Source organism: Myxine glutinosa, unplaced genomic scaffold, assembly GCF_964187855.1.
Source record: "Myxine glutinosa unplaced genomic scaffold, kmMyxGlut1.1 SCAFFOLD_773, whole genome shotgun sequence".
Lineage (NCBI taxonomy): Eukaryota > Metazoa > Chordata > Myxini > Myxiniformes > Myxinidae > Myxine > Myxine glutinosa.
Genome location: NW_027616868.1, coordinates 50043 through 66293, shown reverse-complemented (window position 1 = coordinate 66293; position 16251 = coordinate 50043). Strand labels below are relative to the sequence as shown.

General features: G+C 43.8%; 1 protein-coding gene across 1 annotated transcript in view; it reads left to right on the top strand.

Annotated features, from left to right (window-relative positions):
• Nucleotides 1-16251, top strand: part of LOC137439244 (ARF GTPase-activating protein GIT1) — a gene marked incomplete at its 3' end in the record, with an annotated part of 128344 nt that overhangs the window by 65139 nt on the left and 46954 nt on the right.

Below are 16251 nucleotides of genomic sequence, written 5' to 3'. Positions count from 1 at the left end.
AGAGGTTGCATAATGGCCTTTGAGCTGTCCAGTCTGGGTTCGCTTATCAAGCCAACTACAAGGCCGTCACCCTGGTACTTTCCAGGCAGGGCATTGTATCAATGAGTTTGCCATCCTCCGGAGAGATGTCGAGCCAGGTGTCCCATCTGCCAGGCACTGGTGGACGTGAAAGATACCATGGTGACTTTCGAAAATGGTAGCCCATTATGTGCTGGTACCTTGTACCAATTTCAAATTCCTTCCACCGCCCACAGCACCTTGCGACGATTTGATGACCTGTCGAGGGTCGTTCCCCATCCGTGGAAACTGCATCTGCAGAACTGATTATCTGGAACCATGAGAACATGATGATGAATGGTGTATTGCACGATAAGCCTGCTGTTTGAGGATACCGGACCCTCGGTGCGCTAGGAATTTGCAACTAATAGGAATCGCAGGTTTCCAATATGTTGCCGAAGCTCTTCTTCGTTTGTATGTAGCACAGGGTAGTGTGTTAACATCACTGGCTGTAATTTGTTTACCGTCCATCCGAGGGACGGTACACACAATGATGAATCACCCTGTTTGTGGAACACCAGGATGACAGTTTATAGCTGCTGAGTCGGGATTCGAACCCAGGCTAGACAGCTTAAAGGGGAGTAGGCCTGAACAGACCTGGACACTCACTGTCCTCAACCACCTTGTCTGAAATCCTGAATCAATGGTGACAGAATTATAATTGATCTTCTTACGGAATCGAATCAACTTGTGTTCACTCCAAATATTGTATTTTACAAATCGTTTAACTCTGAACCACAGCGTTTATATCCATTTTTTGATGTCAATAGATAACTCGTTTAACTTCGAAACTGTTTAAAGTGCGGTAATACTGTCATGATCTCTTTTGTGTGTAATCATGTCTGGCAACACTGTTATTGTGAACAAACCAGCCCGAGAATTCCCCCCTCTCCCACATTGTTAAAATGAAAATGTTTCCATTCTCTTCTTTTGAATTTATTGTACAATAATTACAGTTTTCATAATTATTTTTCAGGCTGACCTTGTAGGCCGTGACTCGGATTAGTTTGGCGTTCATCGCACCGTTGCTGTGTGAAGGCTTTAGGAACTCTTTCGTTCATCCTTGTGTATTTCCAATGCACCACTTTGTTAAGATTCCATTTTAGTAAGCTGTGAGAATTTGAAACTACCCATTCATTATCCCCACACTTTTTGCATAAACGGGGGGGATATTGTAATTTGCTCCTGTCCGTCGGCTTGTCTGTCCGTCACTATTTCTCCTCCTTAAACGGTTGTGCAGAAATCCACACTGAACTTGGTAGTTATGCTCACCATATGGCAAGAAGGGGCGAAAGCAGTATCATTTTTGGCCCCGGCTGGGGTCAAAAGGTCAAATACCACAAAATGCAATTATGTGCACATTTTAAAACATTTTTGATGAAACATGGAACGATCTTTTTTAGTTGACCCAAGGGTTCATGCCCCTAGGGATGGGGACTTATAGGAGAACCCAAATGCAATTTTTACCTCCACCACCAAAGGTGGATGCAGGTTATGTTTTCACCCCTGTCTGTTTGTCTGTCTGTCTGTGAACAAGATATCTCAAAAGGTTTTGGACGGATTCAGCCGAAATTTGGCAGAAAGGTAGTGTATGTGACAAGGACGAAATGATTAGATTTTGGTGAAGATCCGGATTCGGATCTGGCTAGTAGAATTTTAAAAGTGATTCTTCACCATTATTGGGAGATTTGGCCAAAAACCATATATAGCAGGATATCTCAAAAAAATGTGGACGGACTTGGACGAAACTTGGTGGAGAGGTTGGGTGTCTGACAAGGAATAATCGATTCAATTTTGGTGAAGATCTGAATATGGATTCGGCTATGAGAGTTATTAATTTTTTAAAGAGATTCTTCACCATTGAGTGAATGATGAATTGCGAAAGATGATGGGAATAGAGCCTGTGATTGATGCTGTGAAGAGGAACAGGTTGAGATGGTTTGGTCATGTGTTGAGGAAGGATGAAAGTGACTGGTTGAGAAGAGTTATGGAAATGAATGTAGAAGGAAGTAGAGGACGGGGAAGGACCGAGAAAGACTTGGCTAAAGGTGGTGGAAGAAGAAATGCGGGCAAGGGGGTTAACAAGGAGAGATGCAGAAAATAGGGCAAAATGGAGAAGATTGTCATGGGGACCGCAAGGCTAACCCCCGCTCTGGCAGGGAAAATGGCCTTAAAATGCCTGTTGTTGTTGTTTGAGTGATAGTGCTTAAACTGATATATAGCTTGATATCTCAAAAAGTTATGGACAGATTTAGACGAAACTTGGTGAGAGGTTGTGTGTGTGACAAGGACAATGAGATTCGATTTTGGTGAAGATCTGAATATGGATTCGGATACGATAATTATTTAATTTTAAGTGATACCCCACCGTTGAGTGATCGGGTGAAAAGCAATATCCAACACGATATAAAAAAGGTATGGACCAGTTATGACTAAACATGGGGGATGCGTTGGTTAGGTAACAAGAACAAGCCGATTAGATTTTGGTTCAGATCCGAATCCAGATCCGGCCTATCAGTGGGATACAAAACATAAACTGTTCAGCCTGGTGGAGGTGTGGTCTTTACCGAGTGCTGCTCTAGTTTTTTTTTCTTTCTGAAAACCATTGAAAATCATTAATCACGGTCAAATCTAATGGAAGGGGAAAAGTTTTTGAAAAAAGTTGTCGAGTGTTGATTTTGCCACTGACATCACTCGATTAACTCACCTTGATACAAATGGTGTGAAATGGTTGGGGTGTGAAGAGAATGACAGAGATCTGTAATCTGGTGGTGAAAGAAGGCCGCATTCCAGTGGATTGGGAACTGAGTACCCTCGTCCCTCTATACAAGGGGAAAGGTGACCCTCTGGAGTGTGGCTCGTACCGAGCGATAAAGTTATTGGAGCATGGAATGAAGGTATTGGAAAGGGTGTTGGAGAGGAGGATAAGGAAGAAAGTGAAGATCGACGAAATGCAGTTTGGATTTATGCCAGGAAGAGGAACGACAGATGCGCTTTTCATTGTGAGGCAGTTGCAGGCGAAGTACATGGATAAGAGGAAGAAGTTGTTTTTTGGGTTTGTTGATCTGGAGAAAGCATTCGATAGGGTTCCACGCAAAGTATTGACATGGGCATTGAGGAAGTTAGGAGTGGAGGAATGGTTGATCAGCGTAGTGATGGCAATGTACAAAAGAGCACGCACAGCTGTAAGGACGAAGGACGGGAACAGTGGTGAGTTTGAGGTGAAGGTGGGAGTGCATCAGGGGTCGGTACTAAGTCCACTACTATTTGTAGCTGTGATGGAGGTGCTGGCTCAGACCGTAAAGGAGGGTTTACCGTGGGAGTTGTTGTATGCAGATGATCTGGTGTTGATTGCGGAAAGTATGGATGGACTGAAGGAAAAGATGAACAAGTGGAAGGAATGTATGGAGACAAAAGGTCTGAAGGTGAATATCGGAAAGACAAAGGTGATGGCAAGTGGTAAAGCATGTGGTGAGGTGGAAAGAACTGGGAAGTGGCCGTGTGCTGTGTGCAGGAAGGGTGTCGGAGTGAACTCCATTCAATGTACAATGTGTGCTGAGTGGGTTCATCAAAAATGTAGTGGTCTGAGAGGGTCATTAACCAGTGTGGCAGCTACATTCAAATGTAAGGTGTGCACAGAGGGAGCTGCAGATGGAGGAAATGTTGAGTTGGATCTTGGAGACGGCGTGAAGCTGGAAGGTGTGAAAACATTTTGCTACCTCGGAGACATGCTGAATGGAGAAGGTGGATCAGACTCGGCAACGGTTGCTAGAGTGAGATGTGCATGGAAGAAGTTTCGGGAACTGAGTGGCGTGCTGATGAGGAGGAGAGTGTCGCTGAAGCTGAAGGGAAAGGTGTATGCTGCATGTGTGAGAAGTGTTATGATTTATGGGAGCGAGACATGGGTAATGAACGTAGAGCAGCAACGAAGGCTGGAAAGGGTGGAAATGCGAATGGTTCGATGGATGTGCGGAGTATCGTTGAGAGAGAGGAAGACAAATGATGAATTGCGAAAGATGATGGGAATATTGCCTGTGATTGATGCTGTGAAGAGGAACAGGTTGAGATGGTTTGGTCATGTATTGAGGAAGGATGAAAGTGACTGGTTGAGAAGAGTGATGGAAGTTAATGTAGAAGGAAGTAGAGGACGGGGAAGACCGAGAAAGACTTGGCTAAAGATGGTGGAAGAAGAAATGCGGGCAAGGGGGTTAACAAGGAGAGATGCAGAAAATAGGGCAAAATGGAGAAGATTGTCATGGGGACCGCAAGGCTAACCCCCGCTCTAGCAGGGAACATGGCCTTAAAATGCATGTTGTTGTTGTTGTTGTTGTTGATACAAATGGTGGTTTCACATCGAGGACAGTACATGTTGAGCTCAATTCCGATACTGAGCCCACTATTATTAGGTTCTTTCCACTATGATGTAAAGGTTCTCAGTATGTTTAAACGGATCCAAGGGATTGTGAAGAAAATATTGGAGACAAAATTAGTGATGGAAACGCATTGGGGGGAATTGTGGAGCTGTATCATTTAGACTTTGGAGCCTAGTGTGAGCGATTCAGACGAACATGGTGTTCGTGAAGATGGCGGTGTTATGTTTGTAGTGAAGATGAAAACGCCGGTCGAATGTTCTCTCCAGATGGGTAGGTTTTGTTTTTCCATTCCATTGACTGTTTATCAGGGATTTTGGATTGATTGATAAATCAGAAGAATAAATCGGATAAATCAGATCCAGAAGAAGTACGGAACGATACAACATGGACACAGCACAGACATGGCATGGACACGGCATGACGCAGCACAGACCTGGCATGGACACAGCATGGCACAGCACAGACATGGCATGTACACGGCATGACACAGCACAGCCATGGTATGGATAAGGAATGGCACAGCACAGACTTGGCATGGACACGGCATGGACACGGCATGACACAGCACAGAACAACACAGCGCAGACACCGCCCGGGTACACTCGGACACCACCCAGGCACCCTCGGACACCACCCAGGCACACTCGGACACCGCTCAGGCACACTCGGACACCGCCCAGGCACACTCGGACACCGCCCAGGCACACTCGGACACCGCCCAGGCACACTCGGACACCGCCCAGACACACTCGGACACCGCTCAGGCACACGCGGACACCGCCCAGACACACTCGGACACCGCCCAGGCACACTCGGACACGGACAACCAAATGGGCGACGAATGCTTTGTCCCACCTTCGCAGGCTGACACAGTGTCCTGTATGTTACAGGATCGTTCATTATTATAATTTCCAGGGAGGCCATTTGTGTTTGTGGTCATGCCGTGTCGTGTCGTGTTGATGTCCCGCCCCAGTGGAGGGGATATATGGGGTGGATGGTGGAGGGGCGGTGTTGTGTGGTCCTGGGTATTGGTAGATATGGTGACAGTTGATGGGGGATTGTGGGAGATGGTGTTGAGGGTGATGGTTGATGGGGAATGGTGGAGGGGAGGTGTGTGGTTGTGGGTATTGTTAGCTATGGTGACAGTTGATGGGGGATTGTGGAAGGAGGGATAGTGGAAGATGTTGGTGGGGGTGATGGTTGATTGGGGATTGTGGGGGGGATGGTGGTGGTGGGGTGTAGAGTGGTTGTGGGTATTGCTGGCTAGGCTGAATGTTGATGGGGGATTGCGGAGGGGAGGTGGTGTGGGATGGTGGTTGGTATTGTGGTGGTAGGGTATCAATGGTATCATATACGTATATCTACTTTGTAGGGCATCAAGGGAAAGATTAGCGTCGAGGTGGTCTGAGCATTTGGGTTCCCCTTTAAGGTCACAGGGGTAAAAACAGGAAAATACTTTAAAACACAAAGATTGATGTCATCCCTAGTATAACTTTTCTCATATTTAAACTTTGCTTTAAGTGGGAAGTGTGCGGATTTGCAATGGAACGCCATTGGCTTCGCTCTATTTATGGATTGTTTTTGGTTATATTTGCACCTCTGTCTGAACAGGATATCTCAACAAGTTGTGGACGGATTGTTACGAAATTTGTTGGAGAGGTTAGGTGTGTGACAAGGACGAATCGATTCAATTTTGGTGAAGATCTCGATCTGCGTACTATAATTTTAAAGTGGTGTTTCACCATGGAAAGATGGCGCCAAAAACGATTTATAGCACAATATCTCAAAAAGTTACGGACAGATTCAGACGAAACTTGTGGACAGGTTGGGAGTGTGACGAGGATAAATTGATTCGAATTTTGGTGAAGATCCAAAAACGATATACAGCATAGCATGATATTTGAAAAAATTGTGGGCGAGTTAAAAAGTTATCACTTTTTGGGATGACGCCATGTTTGACCAAATTGCCTACTATTAGTAATTTATTTACAAATTATAGCAAGAGCCAAAATCCTGATGTGGAATGTCCTCTTGAATGTGTGCAAATATAATCTCTCTCCAGCTTTGCATTCTGAAGATCGAGCCACATTGGGCTATTTGAAATATCACTTAATTGTTGCATGATGTCATTTTTATTGGATTCCAAATTTTAATCGGATCCTTGTCAATTTAAGGTGTGAAGGCTTCAGGTGCAAGCCCCTTCACTGTTATGGTACCCCAACCGTGTGCCACACCGGCTGTTGCCGCATATATCCTCAACGAGAAGACTTGCGTATCCCACGCACCATCCTGTACGTGGTCCCGAAACAGATCTGGAGGGGATTCTGGGAAAATTACAATTTAAAGGATTAAGCTCCATCTGTATGTAAACCAAAAAAGCAGATGCTACCGCTAATCAAAGCCTCCTGTAGGGTATAATACGAAATCCCTTCCAGGGATCTTCAACTGAGGATCAACGGCTGTACTATAGCTGCCAACCTATGGTCGTTTGTTCGTGTTGGTTCCTTTTTAATTGCTGAACTTCAAGCAATGAAGCAGCACGTACCATTTTTTGAGGTCTTTGCTATGACTCGGCCGTGTTTTGAACCACTGACCTCCCAGCCTCAGAGTGGATGCTCTAACCATTACACCACCAAGTCTGGTCTAGCTCGTACTGCAATGCATTCGCCATGAGAACATTATTACATTTTCAACCTGTTGTGAAGATCAGCTCATGAGAAGGGAGGGGTGCCATCCACATTTAAGGTTTGTCATGCAAGACGTTTTTTAGTTAGCGTACAAACAGATGGTCAAATACAACTGTGAAACATAATGAAACTTCAATTTGGAGAAGTCCACTAATGGAACCGTTCTCCACAGGTTGCTGATTGAGGCTTCTCTTGCATATTTGAACAAATCTCCGACATATTGAAGGCAAGACTGAAATCATGTTATTTCTGGCCGGCAAGCAACATAAGAGTCGGCCATAAGGAATATCGTCCCTAAATTTCAATGTGATTATTATCTTGTAAATGCTACAGCAATCGTATAGGCTGCCCTGGTGCAAAATGCCATTTAAGACAGATGGTTTAGTGCTGCGTAGTGCAGTGAACACAAGCAAAGGCCTCACACTCACACTCGCACTCACAGTGAGCCAAACCCTTGGTCTGTACACTTCCTGGAATGTTCTTAAAACGCTGTGAATTTAAATTTTGCCCTGGAAAGTGCTTAAAAATTTGAATTGTTCAGCGCCAAGTCCTGTAAACTTTGGGAAATTTAACTTACGGCTAAATTTACTTAAAGTTACTTGAATGTTTTGTTGGCATGGACCAATTTGCAGTAAATGCAGTTATTAGACACTTCTGCAGTTGTAATATCATTTTGAGTCAGATGTCAGACTGTCGATTGTTTTAAGTGTTCAACGAGTCCGATATAAACATTTAAGTTCATTCAAAGTACACCATGATCAAACACATAGGCCGAAGAGTGGAGGCCATGACGAAACACTCTCTGACTTGGAAATGGAAATTATTATGTACGACACTAAGTTCATCATGGGTATATGCAGGAGTTTGTGGTATCTCAACAATTCTCGTAAAATATTTTGTGATTATAATGTAATTATTTTAGCAATATTTGCTTCGTTATTTGTATTGAGGTTGACGTTGCACGGCTCAGGGATCGTGAATATGCCACCCGGGAAGTGGGCTTTCTTGAACGCTGGCTCAAGCAGCCGGAGTACATGGCGTGGTTGGAGCGAGACAGTGATAAACACTCAGCTCGAAGCAAAGTGTCTGAAAATGTTTGATATATCGAACGAGGAGGAACCATTTGTAAGAAGCCACGGCAAATGATCCAAGCATTGAGAGCTATTCGCTCAAGGCAGGCCTGTGGACTGGGAGTTCATGGATTTTTTTTTTTCAAGCCAAACGACAGTGCCCAGACATCTATACAGACGAAATCTGCCAACATTTGACTGATTGTCATTTGACATTTGATTGCTAACAATTGAGTCGAATTGAAATGTATTATTTGTCCACAAAAAATGGAATATTGCACTGTCAAACAAGGCTCACGATCTTAGGATAAACTATTGTACAATTAATTTCCGAATGCAATTAATATAATAAATGATGACAAAACAAACAGCAATAGTACAACAAAAAGACACTTAAAATAAAATGGCACCGAGAGAACAATTTAGCTGCAGTATCAGTGAAAACGGCATTCGGTAGAGCGCACACCTCCGCCAGGCTGAACAGTTTATGTTTTGTATCCCACTGATAGGCCGGATCTGGATTCGGACCCGAACCAAAATCGAATTGGCTTGTTCTACTCACCAACACAACTCATCCACCAAGTTTTGTCATAATCTGTCCACAACCTCTTGAGATATCATGCTATATATATTGTTTTTTGCCCCATCTCTCAATTCTGAAGAATCACTTGCAAAAATTAAAATAAAAACTCCACTATCCGTACGTTTATCTTCACCGAAATCGAATCGATTCGTCCTTGTCACACACCTAACCAGCCCACCAAGTTTCGTCTGAATCCGGCCAAATTTTTGAGACATCGTGCTATATGTTGGTTTTAGCCCGATTACTCAATGGTGAAAAGGGCAAGGGGAATGTCGGTTACTTAAAGGCAAGGGGAATGTAATACTTTAAAGGTAAGGGAGATGATAACTTGTTGGAATTTTGGAGGGGGATATTTCTTAATTTGTTGGGGTGAAATTGCATGAAGATGAGGGCAGAAATTGGGTCGGACATATTCCCGTTGAAATTTTGTAATCGTAGAAGGATCGAAAATGTTCCGGTGATCGAGAGGGTCATCCAGATATGGCCAAATATCAAATATTGTGAGCAACTTTACACAAGGGACTGTCCCAAATCCCAAAACTACATCCTATCACACTGGTATCCTGCACTACCAACCACCTAAAGTAATGAAACTTCTCTGCCTTGTCTATTGCTAAGCAGGTGTGACCATTTTTACCTCTGCCACTGAAGGTGGATGGAGGTTATGTTTTCACCCCTGTCTGTTTGTCTGTTTGTGAACAAGATAGCTCAAAAGGTTGGCAACGGATTCGGACGAGATTTGGCGGAGAGGTTGGGTATGTGACAAGGACGAAATTATTAGATTTTGGTGAAGATCCAGATGCGGATCTGGCTACTATAATTTTTAAAGTGATTCTTGACCACTGGGGATAGGGCCAAAAACTATACATAGCAGGATATCTCAAAAAGTTATCGACGGATTTGGCCGAAACTTTGTGAACAAGTTGGGTATGTGATAAGATCGAATTGATTAGATTTTGGTAAAGATCGGAATATGGATTCGGATGTGAGAATTATTTAATTTTTGAAGTGATTCTTCACCATTGAGTGATAGGGCTAAAACCGATATATAGCACGATATCTCAAAAAGGTATGGGCATTTTTGGACGAAACTTGGTGAACATATTGAGTGTGTGTCAAGACCGAATCGATTAAATTTTGGTGACGATCTGCATATGGATTCGGATCCGAGAATTATTTAATTTTTGAAGTGATTCGTCGCCATTGAGAGATCGGGTGAAAAGCGATATATAACATATTTTTAAAAGTTGTGGACAAGTTATGAATATACTTGGTGGACGAGTTTGTTAGGTGACAAGAACAAGCCGATTCGATTTTGGTTCAGGTCTGAATCCAGATTCGGCCTATCAGTGGGATCGAAGCCATAAACTGTTCAGCCTGGCAGAGGTATACGCTCTACTGAGTGCCCTTCTAGTTGGTGATGTTCCTATCTCACAAACTGATGATGCCTTTCCTTGCTGACAACTTGCATAGACTGCTATCTGATCTTCAAAAGTGTTTTGTGAAGGCAGACAATATGAAAGACTGGATCAATGACAAAAATAATGAAACTGGATCCAGGGGATAAGAAAATCCATAGCAATTTATACAGTAACATATAAGCTTTGCAGCTGAGCAGGAGCTAAATAAGTTAAAATCACATACCAGTACAGGCAAGTCATGCAGGTGAGAATAGAGTCAGAGACTTTTTGATGAAGATTGTGGTTAAACTGATGGGGATGGCACCACTTGAGTATCCCATGACAAGATCCATGTCTTGCCATAACCCCAGACAGCTTGCACTAGCAAAGGATAAATGCCTGGAGAAAATGAAGAAACAGCTGTCTGCACAAGTAGAAGCAAGTCGAGTGGTGCATCTGCTTGTTATGTCATACTTCGACCGTTTGAAGAGTTTATTGACACCATAGTAACGTTTAACCACTCCACGTCCAAAGAGTTCAATAAATATGATGACAAATGCAGGATTGATGCGCTGTTGTTTCAGTCAATGGCAACCAAGCAACATTTCAGCTTTGTGTGGAAGGTGGTGAAGGATTTACTCCTTACTTTCCATGGACAAGCTGCAGTAGAGTGGCAATTTTCAGTGAACAGATAGATTTAAGTGGAGAACCTGCACGAGGAATCGGTGGTTGCACAGCGCCTTCCTTATGTGTGACCATTGACGTGTGGTGGGATAGAAAATGTAAAAATTTCAAACCAACTTCTGATTTCAGCAGCGTCAGGAAGATAGAGGTATCATGCCCCCTGAGAAAAGACTATCAGGAAATGCAGAAGCTAGAAAGAAAACGAAAGACCTGCTCTCTGACATAGATGAGCTTGAAAAGAAACAGCTCAAAACTGCACAACTGCAAAAGCAGAACTCCTGAAATCAGCTGATCAGTATGCTTGCGAGGCAGCTCACCTTTATCATAAAGTCTAACAGTCACCAACTCAATGAAAGGGGGTTCTATGGTAGGAGACCCAGGAGGACCCCACTGCAGAGAGAGGGAGAGAGAGAGAGAGAGAGAGAGAGAGAGAGAGAGAGAGAGAGAGAGAGAGAGAGAGAGAGAGAGAGAGAGAGAGAGAGAAAGAGAAAGAGAAAGAGGAAGAGGAAGAGGAAGAGGAAGAGGAAGAGGAAGAGGAAGAGAAGGAGAAGGAGAAAAAAAAGGAAAAAAGGAAAAAAAGACTCTCAATACACCTGAACTAAAACGGCACTGAGTCGAGAGCATATCTTGCCAGGTGAACAGTTTACGTTTTGTATCCTAGAGGTTGGGTATGATTTGTATCCTAGAGGTTGGGCAAGCATAGCTCGCCAGGCACAACTGCAAGCACTTCCTATTAGTCCATGGGCCCGGACCCGAAATTTCACTAATTGGTACCACCCGAGGTGGCAAGTTCTAGTAATGATTTTTGGAAAGGTGCATGTATGTGGGATACATGCTGATGTGATAGCAATTCTGGACTGGTAGCTTAGTGGTAGTTATCAGCTATTTTATACCCGCACCCTGTGAAAAGGCGTTCGACGGTTCGGATTGATTTAGTCCATGTGTGAAATTTTGGGTACGGGCCCATGGACTAATTGGGCATATTAATCAGAAAGTACTGAGACAACGTAGATCCCAAAATTATCGCTTTATGTCTTATTTTAAACATACAATCTTCACATAGTGTAATTTTGGAATACAACAGCTACTATAATACACGTACGTGATTGTTATGGAAATTGTCACATAAACATGTCACAACATGAAAAGGTCACAACACATATTAATCAAACGGTTTTCTGAATCAAGGGAAAGAAAGTCCAGAGGCTGTACTGAGCTCATCTGCTGAGCCCATCTCAAGTACATGTATGCCACAATAGCTATAAACAGTACTAGTACTCAAATGTTATACAAAATGGTTGGAAATCACATACTAACAGAACTAACAGACTGTAGGCTATGTACCCGGTATGGTCAGGTAGTGCTTCACATAAAGATGAAATGACACAACACATTATCAAAATGTCTACATGTCTACATGTATTCTGAGGGTGTTTCCAGGGAAAGCACGTCCTGTGCTCTTCAGAATAATACTGAGTATGTCAATGTACTAAACTAGCGATATCATAGTCAGTCATCGAACTGCTCGTCTTCATCGGAGTCTCCGAGTTCGAAGGATTCTTCATCTTCCTGTTGTTTCTGGTTACTGCAGGTTTGTAGCTTGCACATGTCTGTGCATGACAGTCCATTGGTCAGGCATGTGCATTTTGGCAATTTGCAGGAACGCACACACTTGCAAGCTAAGAGTTCCAAGACCACATCTGGTGCTGGTGGTGAACGCATCCAGTGGATGGCGAGCTTGCCATCTTCATCCACTGTCCATCCATGCTCGGTAGGGTTTGGCACCGCTGGGCGAGCCTGCAGACAGCACTTCCATATTGCTGCCTGGTAGTTGGCTCGTAGGACGTGCATGAAGAGACAGTCTCTACATGGTGGCAACTGGCTGGACTCGACTCCTCCCCTCTTTGCGCAGAAGAGCTGGTAGCGCAGTTCGTTGACCTCACCAGTCCTAGCAGCTGCACTATACATGCGACAGATGAACTGCTGTACCTTCTCAAATAGTTCTGGGTTGACATCCCATGACTGACCAAGCTGTCTAAACGTCTCCTGGTAGTTACTGTCGTTCCTCACCAGCTTCAGTGCTATCAGCTTCCCACGGCCAGCGAATGCGCTCACAGTGTCACACCCTGTAAAGGCGTGTAGCCCAACCAGGCTGTCACACATGCTGTCTCCAATTGAGGTTGCCAGTTTGCTGATGTCGACAAACCGTGTGCGGTTCTGTGTGCCACATTGGTGGTGCATCAATACTTCTCTGCTTTGTTTTTCCTACAGTCAGCATGGTTCTGGTGGACACTGGGGTGATTGGCTTTGCTTGTACGGCAATCCCATTCACTCTGTGAGATGTTCCTTCTCCACTGGTGGTCTCTTCCAGACGGTCGATATTATCCCAGGCTAAGGTTATGAATATGCCAGGATGGATGTTACCTGGGAGGGCAACATCACTCCCTGATAGCGAGAGCTTTTGGAGACACAGAGCAGTGTCGATCTCTTCCATCTGAGAATAGGACACACTATGGCCGAGTCGGTTGAGGATGTGTATCAACTCTACATTCCCGGTCAGTGACTTGATAGCGAATGGCAGAACGATGTGCTTCGGGGGCTTTATCAGTCCACGTGTTACAGCATATACCATGTCATAGCCGAGTGAACACAGAAGCCGCTGGACTCTTTGAGATGCATGATCAGGGTCATTGGAACCTGTAAGTAGATAGCACAGGAAGACCATGACCGACTCTGGAATGGTAGTGTCCTCTGCTTCTGGTTTGACTTCCGGTGGCCAGGCTTGAGGGGCATCTTGGTTCTTGGTGTCGGCTCTCATTTTCAGGGCTGCTTTGGAGACCACATCTTCAGCATGGAGGCCTTTCTGAGTATGCAGCTCTGCTTGTAGCGATTGGTATTGTTTGGCAAGTTCGTATATGGACAGGTTGTCTGGAAACAGGAGGAGTTTCCCTTTTCCCTCAGAGAAGATGTGCAGGGAGTCTGCAAACTCGCTTTCCAGTTTCCGTCGTATGTGTTTCTTGGTTGATTCCCTTACATGGGCAATACCAAGAGAGTTCATTGAAGCCACCAGTCTAGAAGAGAGATCAGTCATTGTCATCACTTGAGGATTGCCAAAAAGCTCCCTTCTGATGAACAGGAACAGCTCATTGTAGGCCTGATCCACAGCAGCGCCATACTGAGCTTCAGCATCATCATCTTGGCTTGCATCCTGTCCACTGCGAACCTCTCTTTTGGTATAGAACCGATAGCACGACCTATGATAGTGACCTTCTGCAGCTACCAGGTCTCTGCTGACTATGGCAAGGATTCTGCTGTCTATTTTCTCCATGGCTACATTCCTGATTGTGGCGTCAGCTCGAAGTTCTCGACATTGTATGAGGATTTCTCTCGTCTTCTGTCCTTTAGCATACTTGGTGTCTTTCTGGCAGAAAATGCACTCTGCCTCATAAGTCCTTGATGTGCTTGCACATTGTCTAGCTGCTCTCTGTGATCCTGTGTCTTGAGCAGGTTCACTGGCACTGGCACATTTGAGGATGCCATCAAGATGTCTTTTCATGGTGAAGAGACTGCGACATTTTCTGTGGTACTGGATTGTTGGAATCTGTCCATCAGGAAGGTTCGTAGCTAGTTTCAAAATTGCTGCATGTTTTCTGATCTGGGCTGCCCTCAGCAATGTTCTCCATGAGTCAATGTCTTGTAGTGAAACCAGCTTGTCTGTATTGTCATTGGAACAGTGGATGATGCACTCCACTCGTGGCCGCTTTAGTGGCAGGCTGCTTGCTCCGTCAGAGGCCATGTTCAGTCAGTTTTCACCTGCAACATAGAATTATCAATCCACATTACTATGTTGCACAAATTAGTAGTCTGCCAGTCCTTAATTATATTTAATTACACTTAATTAGACTGGTGAAACCAGTGGACTGATATCTGAAAGCAAATCAAGCATTCATGACTGGACTTATTCTAACCAGGCTGCAAATGTATATCACCACTGATGAGGGGAAATCAGCACTTTACATATCTGTCATATATTTTCTGCTTAACTAAATAGACATAATTATTGCAGAGCCTCTTGTTCTTGCCTCACCTACCAGGAAGTATCCACCAGTGGCCAAGTATACGGAATACGGAAGAAAACTGGACACTGCCAGCATCCAACATATATTTTGTTCTTAACTAAGACACTAAAACTGAAGAAAAAGTTAGTTTCCACACATGAATAAATACAAGAATATGTATTATATAGTATAACATACATGTCTTTATTACAAACATCCATTTGCTAAGATATTTAAGCATGTTACATTGTCTATTCAGCTAAAAAAATGATTTGGAAGATGATACTAGTAACAACAGCGCGGAGTTGCGGTATCGCGATTAATGCAAAAACAGCTTTCCTGCAAGAAAAATGAAAAAGCTACCCATTTGGAATTGCTATCACATATTATTTTACTTATATGGGTGTAACAAATAAATTGGCACCATGGAACTTTTGCCACCTCGGGTGGTACCGATATCTGGTCTGGCCCATGGACTATAGGAGAAGTGCAGAGACTTCTCACTATCTGGGAGAACTGAAACTCAGTAGAGAGCATACCTCACCAGGTGAACAGTTTATGTTTTGTATTCTAGAGTAGACCAGAAAATCACAATACAGAATCGCATTTAATCAAAATCATCCGTCCACGACTTTTTGAGATATCCTGCATTGTATCGTTTTTGGCCCTATCACCCAATGGTGAAGAATCACTTAAAAATTATACTAGCCGGATCCGGATTCGGATCTTCACCGAAATTGAATCGATTCTTCCTTGTCACACACACATCCTGTCCATTAAGTTTCGTCCAAATCCGTCCACAACTTTTTGAGATATCCTGCTATGAATCGTTTTTGGCCCTATCTCCCAATGGTGAGGAATCACTTAAAAATTATACTAGCTGGATCCGAATCCTGATCTTCACCAAAATCTAATCATTTAGTCCTTGTCATATACGGTACCTCTCTGCCAACGTTCGTCCAAATCCGTCCACAACTTTTTGAGATATCTTGTTCACAAATGGACAAACGGACAAACATACAAACAGGCAGACAGAAAGACAGAGGTGAAAACATAACCTCCATCCACCTTTGGTGGTGGAGGTAACAAGCCAAAATCCTTCTGGGAGAATGTCCTGTGGACAGATGAGACCAAATTAGAGCTTTTTGGTAAAGTGCATCATCTCTATGTTTACAGAAAACAAAATAAACATATGTCACCCACAGGGTGAACCGTATCTTGCCAAAATGTGAAAATTCCGTTTTTTCGTCATGACGTCATCAAATGACGTCATAGCGTCAAACTGTTTACAGATCTGGGAAGCACTCATCAAGGGCATTCATATGAGGTATTACTCAAT